Here is an 8440-nt window from a genome sequence, read left to right as displayed (position 1 = left end):
GTTTCGGGTCTACGTTGAATGACCTTGATTTTAAAACAAATTCATAATTTGGTTGGATTTGCTAATGACAGAAATGGGGCAGCAGAAGGGTCACATGAGTCAAGCAGGTGATTTGCAAAGCGATTTGAAAAGTTTATGCAATTGGGTGGTTAAGTGGCAAATTAAGTTAACACCACTAAATACAATGTTTCACACATAGGGGGCAAATTGTGTGACATAGTATTCAATGGATGGAAGCAAATTAGAATAGGGGGACTTACCTGGGAGAAAATAAAGGCACATTTTCAGGGCTGTGAAGTGATCTGGAAGTAGATACCATATATCACTTTCAATGTTCATAAGAGATCACAAGACAGGTACAGAACTTATTTCATCTCATTATTCCGGAATACCATTCCTACTATCTTCCCAATTACAGCATTAATTTGTTTCTTAAATGAGGCCAATGCTCTACCTCAACCCCTCTGTTTCAGCTGTTGGTCAGTATCTTTGTGACAAAATGCTACCTGGTGCCTTTAAAATATCCTTCACGGGCTAAAATATACAGTCAATTAACTTTACAGTATATTCTTTAAAGCTCTGTGAGACATTGCGAAGACATGCTAAGGTACTATATCAAATGTAAGGATTATTATTATTGCTGTGCGCAATTGGCTGCCGCGTTCGCCCACAAATATACAGTCAATTCACTTTACAGTGTGTTCTGTGAAGCACTTTGGGACGTCCTCCCGACGTGAAAAGCGCTATATCAAATGCAAGGATTATTATTATTATTATTTAAACTTTTACTCCCTTGTGTTGCTTTGCGATATCCGAAATTGCTTTTCCTAGTTTATTTCTCAATCCCATTAGGCAATTTACCTATCTTTATAAAGTTGACTCTCATAATTATGTAAAATAATATGGCATGAAATCAGGCCATTCGGCCAAACTAGACTGTGCCAGTGTTTATACTCCACATGAGTCCCTAACTCTCCTCTTCTATAATAAATAATAATGATAATCCTTGCATTTGAGAAAAGCCTTATCATGTCTTCGATACGTCTCAAAACACTTCACAGAATATACTGTAAAGTGAATTGCCTGTAAATTTTGTGGGCAAAACGTGGCAGCCAATTACGCACAGCAGTGTCCCACAAACAGTCGTCAATTGAGTGACCAAATTATTATTATTTGAAGGAATTATTACCCCCGGAAAAGCGATCTGCCAATCATCTAACAACTAGCTTTCTGCTTATCTATCTATTCTCTTCTCCCTCATATATTTGAGAGAAGATATCTCTTTTCAATACTTTGGAGATTTTATTTATCTAATTCCTCATAGCTCACCCCTCCGTCCCTGGATATGAGTCTTGTTCCTCTGCTATGTAGTGTCTCTGTGGTGCCCATATGTCATGATGTAGAGGTTCACAGACCTCCAGTTTTAACAACAACAACTTTCATTATATAGCGCTCTCTAGGCAGGGTAGTGTCTCAAAGAGCTTGCTATAGACTGATCATGGCACTGTACAGCTTCAGCGCGACTTCTTCAGACAATATGGAGAAGCAATTTTTAAAATAACTGTGGCTACAATGCTGGGATACATATTGCAGAACAGCAGAACATAAACCTTTTACTGAGATTTCTCAATACACTTCTAGAATACTTTATTCAGTGTTGCAAGAGTGCACCATGTCACAAAAATTCATACATATATATTTAAAAAAATACAGAAAAGAGGAAAACCTCTGATCCCAAACATAAAGGGATGATGAATGGAGCTGTGATGAAAGACTAGACAAACTTAAAACTTCACAGTGAAAAGTCAGTTCAAATAAAATCACGGTGCATAGAGAGTAAACTCATACCATTACATATAAGTAGGACTAGAGGACCCAAATGGAAATTAGCGAAAAATAAATTTAGAATGATATGACGAAAAACATATTACTCTTGAGTTATAAATGTTTGGATCAGAGAAGTATAGTTAGATGTAATACTGGGGGTTTTCATGTGTTGAAGGAATGGGCTTGTGGGGGGTTAAATAGCTTTTTCTTATCCTTTTGTTGAACTAACAAATGTTAACATCAGAATGTTTTTTTCTCTCAGTTTTCAATAGATTTCAATGACATGATATGATTTCAATGATTTCATATTTGGTAACTTTTTTCAGCCTAGTGCAGTAAAACAGTCACCCGAACATTCGCATTAATCTAGGTAAGTCCTTGTTCGATCAGTAGAGTGTTTCCAGGCATTTTTTTGATTGAATATTGCTTTATTTGAGGTACAAATCAAGAAATATTCAATCAAGAACATGCATTGTGTAGGTCGACCAAAATATTGGCTACATTGGAAAAATTCTTTGAAGAAATCATATTAAAAATAAGGGAGTTATCTTTAGCATCTTGATAAATATACAAAACATGGTATGAACACACGACAACAAATAAGAAAATACTAAATCTGTGGCCTCATGAAACAACTGTTTTTTAATCATTTTAAAAAGACTGGTGCAAATATTTTTTTGCAAAATATATACACTGTACACTAGTATAACAATAACAAGAACAAAATTACATTTGTAAAGCGACTTTCATGTCAGGAGGAGTCCCAAAGTGCTGAACAGTCGGAGATCAGGACCCGAGTGTGAGGGGCAGGGTTGGGATGAGGGAGGTCAGAGAGGTGGGAGGGTGGCTGAGGGCACGGTCGAAAAGGAGGGTCTTGAGTCATACCTGGAAGGAGGCAAGGGAGGGAACACGGCAAAGGGATTATGGGATGAAGTTCCAAAGTGTGGGGGCAGAGAGGCTGATAGCCAGCGGTGGTAGGGCATGTCGGGCAGGAGACATGGAGCAGTCCTGAGCCTGCTGAACAGGGAGCGGACAGGTTGATAGGGGGTCAGAGAGGTAGGAGGGGGTGAGGCCGTGGAGGGTCTTGAAAGTGAGGACAAGGATTTTGAATTCTCTTCTCTGAGGGATGGGGAGCCAGTGGAGTCGGGTGAGGGTGGAGGTGATGGGGTCAATTAAATTGATAGAATTTCAGATAATGATCAATAAATTTATTGGGAATTATAACTGCTCTAGTTTATTTATCAGCACTTTACTCTTATATGGTCTACAATGATCCATATATTATGTTTGGGATTTACTCTGTCAGGAGTCAATACAATATACACATTGGTGCCAGGAACAAATGATTTTTGCTGCCTTTCAGTGCCTTGGGACGTCCTCCTGACGTGAAAGGCACTATACAAATGTAATCTTGTTGTTGCTGTTGTTGTTGTTGTTAGCCTCCTTAACCCACACAAAATTCCATATGTCTATCACCCTTCCTCATTAGTCTCTCCTGGATTCCAGCAGATTGATTTCAAAGTCTTCATCTTCTCCTATAAATCCCTTCATGCTCCAGCACCCGTTGTGCCCTACCATCCTCTGTGGCGGAATATTCAGATTCTACGCCTTCTACGAAGGTGAAATATTGAAAGTCATGACATTTCCTCTGGACTTGAGTTTCATTTTGAATTACAACTTGGCTTACAGTGTTCTATAAATATTCCTAACAAAAATTGTAATAATAATTACAATCCTTAAGTTTGATATAGGGCCTTTCACGTCAGGAGTTGACGTAGGCCTTTCACCACATGTTGTGAAGCTTTTCATAGGATTTACTCTAAGTGTATTTTGTAGGTGAACTCGAACATCAATTTGCATACATCAGTTTCCTGTAAACATCCTTGTAGTGAATTACCAATTTCACATGGGGATTATTGTCACAATGCTCTTTTTAAATAGAACCATGATATTTTTAATGTCCACCTGAAAGGGCAACCGGGACACCATTTTTAACATCTCATCCAAAACGAAATACCTTCAACAATGCAGGGTACGTCCAACACAATATAACTCTGGTAAATAGAAAGTACTTAGTTGAAGAATGCTTTATTGAAAAATTCCCACCCTTTGCAAATACAATAAAGAATAATGAATCTGACTTGTGGTCACCTAAAATTACACTTCAAATCTGTTTCAACATGGATCAAGATAGGAAACACTAGTGTGAAATTCCTTCAAGTGAAACGACTTTGAAAATGTGCGTTTGTAATGGGATTAGCTGAACATTGTTCATGTACATTTAGTGACAAGAGGTGTTTTGCCTCCAAGATAATGTAATAATAATCCTTGCATTTGACATAGTGCCTTATCACGTCGTTGAGATAGCGCTTCATAGTATAAAGTGAATTGACTGTATATTTTTTGGGTGTAAATAAGAGGTAATGAAATCTTTCTTGGATAACCTACTTTTATAGACTGGGCTTTTATTAATTCTATTTATTTTATATATTGGAGGATTTAGGATAGTGTGTTACTTGCTTTTGAAAGAGAAGCAAGCACATACTGGGGTAATCTTTGGACTAGATATCTTACAACTCTTTCAAATTTGGTCAGTAAATATAATATGTTTATATGCATATTCCAACAACAACAACAACTTGGATTTATATAGCGCCCTCCATGCCGGACGGCGTCTCAGAGCGCTTTACAGTAATGGATCCCGGGGCTGAGCCAGGGGGAGGGGGAGGAAGATGACCAAAGGCGCGGTCGAAAAGAAAGGTCTTCAGCAGAGACCTGAAAATAGGAAGGAAGGGAGCGAGACGAAGGGAGTGAGGAAGGGAGTTCCAGAGCCTCGGGGCATAGTGGCTGAAGGCACGATCGCTGAGGGTGGAGAGGAGGATTCGGGGGATGAGGAGGAGGCCAGACCCGGAGGAACGAAGGCAACGGGTACTGTTTTGAGGAGAGAGGAGGTCAGAGAGGTAGGGGTGTGCAGAGGAGTGCAGGGACTTGAATACAAGGGTGAGGATTCCAAATATTCCAAAGTTTCTGTATGAATTATCTCAATGTGAAACTGATTCTGGCACTGAAAACTGAATAAAAGTAATTAATACATTAATAAAACCATAATGAACACAACCACCAAATTCTTTGCAATGCTAAAAACTAAAAATGTGTTTAATTTTATTGATAACTCCAGAAGCATTCATATAACATCACATCAGACTTTGTTAAACATTTCAAAGATTAAGTAGCTCACAAATAGAATAAAGTTAATGTCTAATATGTAATATATATAGCGAGAGAGAGTTCAGTGCATATACATATATATATAAATTGATTTGCTGAATTTCTGTCTCAACTATTAAACTTGGTTCTCAATAAAGTAGAATCAAAATGAATTTTCTTCCTTTGTTACAGGATACTGGTATACAAGGTCATTATAGTTCAAAGATTCAATTATATCAAGTGCAATTGATAGCTCAACAATTAACAAATGCACAAAGAATGTAATAAATAATAATGTACTGAATGTTCAAATAAAAATACTTCATGCAGTAAGGAAAGAGCAGCTAATTCAGATGATGTGTGATTCGAATCGTAAAAGGAATACACATAATCGATGAAAAAAGTATTGCATGAAGCGACATTAACAGCTTCAATTATTATGTTAACAGCAATAAGATCAAGGATATTTATGTGGATTTGTTTTAATTTCAATTAATGGAAATGTCAATTAACCAGGTATTGACTGAGAATGGAAAAGAATAGCAGGCTGGTTGTGACTTGTCACCCTTGACTACAGCTCAGCGATGTGATATGGAGCAGAGAAACAGCACTCTCAGCAAAGAACCATTGGATTAGGAAGTGACTGAGAGACCTGAAGGGGCTCAGGAATCACAAATTTAAGGAGGTATGGGAGCATCTTTTTGTATCAGGGGTGTTTTATCTATGGGGGGTGCGGGGTGCTGTTTAAAAACAAAAATCAGAAGCCATAATCATAATAATAAATACTTTAAGCATTCTGAGACCCTATCCTGCATGAGGGGCACTGTATAAATTGCTGTTGTTGTCGTATCTATAACAGGTGAGTGAGCAGCTGGACATCCCTGCCTTATATAAATATTGTACTTGATTTCACATGACTATATGTGAAATAATCATGGGTTTGATGATATTTTTGCTTCAACTTCCTTGCTTCTGCATTTTTTCCTCCAACAATTTTCTGTCTCTCCCATCTCCCCTGATAAAGGCAATGTTTTACCTTTTCCTTCTACAGATGCCAGTCACCCTCCAGTACCTCACCCAAGTGTCCACCGGCTCATGGGAACTTCCATGTGTAGGTGGGATGCGTGAAATTCTCAGTTTGGTTTGGATACTCTTAAACATGGCGATTAACATCTTAAACATTCCGATTACATGGGTTTCAGACCATTATTCAGTGAATGGTGGAAGATTATTCGACCTCAAAGGCTGAGCCTTAACCTGTCCCTAATAATTTCCAAACATGGTCAACTCCATTAGGGGTCACTGAAGTCAGCAACAGAGGCACTGTGAAATTTCCCCCTCTCTGACCCCGGGATGCTGCAATCAATTGTATCACTTCAACTGTTAATGCAACCCTGTGAAGTGGCCGCTCCCCTCCACTGGGCAGGCGCATCTGAATCTTCTTAATTACAATGAAAATGAAAGCCCCTAAAAACCCAGAGTTTTTTAGATCTCCAAAAAATGCTAAAAATAAACCATATTTTTTTTTAAAAAAACGCAAAAACAGAATACAATAATCCTTGCGTTTGATATAGCATCTTATCATATTGTTGGGACGTCTCAAAATGCTTCATGGAATATATTGTGAAGTGAATTGACTGCATATTTTGTGGGTGAAATGCGGAGACTAATTGTGCTCAGCAGTATTCCACAAACAGTTGTGGATTTAATTTTTTTTAGAGGTTTATTACCCCCAGAAAGCTAATCGGCAATCATGCTTTACTGCAAGGTAAACAGAAGCATGTGGAGTAAGGAGACCTGCCTATGGTTTCGCTCCGCCAGAGAATAGAACCCGAGTCCTCTCATTTGCGAGGCGAGCGAGCTAACCAGTATGCTACGGGACACCACTCCAGAAGCTCTAATTATTATGTACACGTTACAGATCTACTTTTTATGAGTTTTGTAGTTAAGGCTCTGCACTGTTCAGCTAGTTGATAATCTGATTTGTGTTCTTTGCTGGGAATATTACTGTTAAGAATATATATTGCCTAGTAACTTTCTGTGATGCTGTGGGCACTTTATTTCAAATTGTATATTGGTGTCGTGCACATTGTTTATCTAGATTTTTTCAATGGTGAAGCATTTGTCATGCTTTGAAATACGGGTCATATCTTGTATTGCAAATTGTAATTCTGTTGTTGATTTTGGTGAGCTATTTTTCACCAACAGCAAACGCTTTTGTTTCTGCCGACAGTTTAGCTGTTCAGAGTTATTATTATTGAATAATCTGCTTATTTATTGAATCTGGTAATTATACTTTAGAGACTGTTTATTTTATTTTAAAGTCTATGCAGGAATCTGTTGTAAATATAAAACACTATGTTGTATCCTTTCTCACGACAGTCAATATGAGGTCATGGGAAATGTATTATGTACGTGGTGCATTTTGAATGGTTGGTGTTTGCCAAAAACAATACAGGGGATTTCCATTAACACATAAATGGCCATAAGTACCTTCTTGAGACTGTCTGATAATAAAATAAACGCTGAAAAGCATCACGCAGTATTGGAAAAGCAATCTTTAGTTATTTTTTAAAACTACAGCAAATAAGGAGAAGATGTTTATTGTTGGAGCTGATCCTCCTGATCTACATGGACTGTTTTCCCTTTTTGCTGCATCACAGTGATTTCAAGGTTGAAATCAATCTTCCTGACACTTTAGTTAGTGTTTCTAATTCAGTCTTCCCTAAATTAAAACAGTGATGGATTGTGTCAGCCACTGAAGAAGATATGTTGATGAAGCCAAGTGGCAACTAACTTAGATCAGGTTCAGAAAGAGCCAAAATATGTTTCCGATGAACATCAGCTTAGCTTAGCTCAACACACTTCCCTTTGAGTCAGAGGGTTGTGCGTTCAAGATCCACGTTAGAGATTTTGAGCTCACGGCCTAGGCTCCTCCAGTACAGTAGTCGGGGAGCATTGCAATGTTGGGGATCCTTTTGATGAGATGTTAAACCAAGGTTTTGTCTACAACAAAGACAAGTTTCATTTGTGTAGCATATCTTAAATCAGGAGGAGGTCCCAAGGTGCTGGACAGTCAAAGATTTGCACCCAAGATGGGGGTTGGGATCAGGAGGGGTGTGGGGTAGGAGGGCGGCCAAAGGCATGGTCGACGAGGAGGGTCTTTGAATGAGGCAAGGGAGGGGGCGAGGCAAAGGGTCTGTGGAATGGCATTCCAAAGGGTGGAGGCAGAAAGACTGAAGGCTCGACTGCCAATGGTGGGGTGTGCAGGGTGGAGGATGTGGAGCGGGCTGGAGTCCACTGAGTCTACCTATTCAGGTGGATATTAATGACCCAAGGCATGATTCCAAAAGCTAAGGCCAACAGTCCTCCAGATAAAATTGGTTATTCACTTCATGGTTTTTGT

This window comes from Callorhinchus milii, unplaced genomic scaffold, assembly GCF_018977255.1.
Source record: "Callorhinchus milii isolate IMCB2004 unplaced genomic scaffold, IMCB_Cmil_1.0 Scaffold3, whole genome shotgun sequence".
In the NCBI taxonomy this organism is placed as follows: domain Eukaryota; kingdom Metazoa; phylum Chordata; class Chondrichthyes; order Chimaeriformes; family Callorhinchidae; genus Callorhinchus; species Callorhinchus milii.
Note: the sequence above shows the minus strand (reverse complement) of the source record.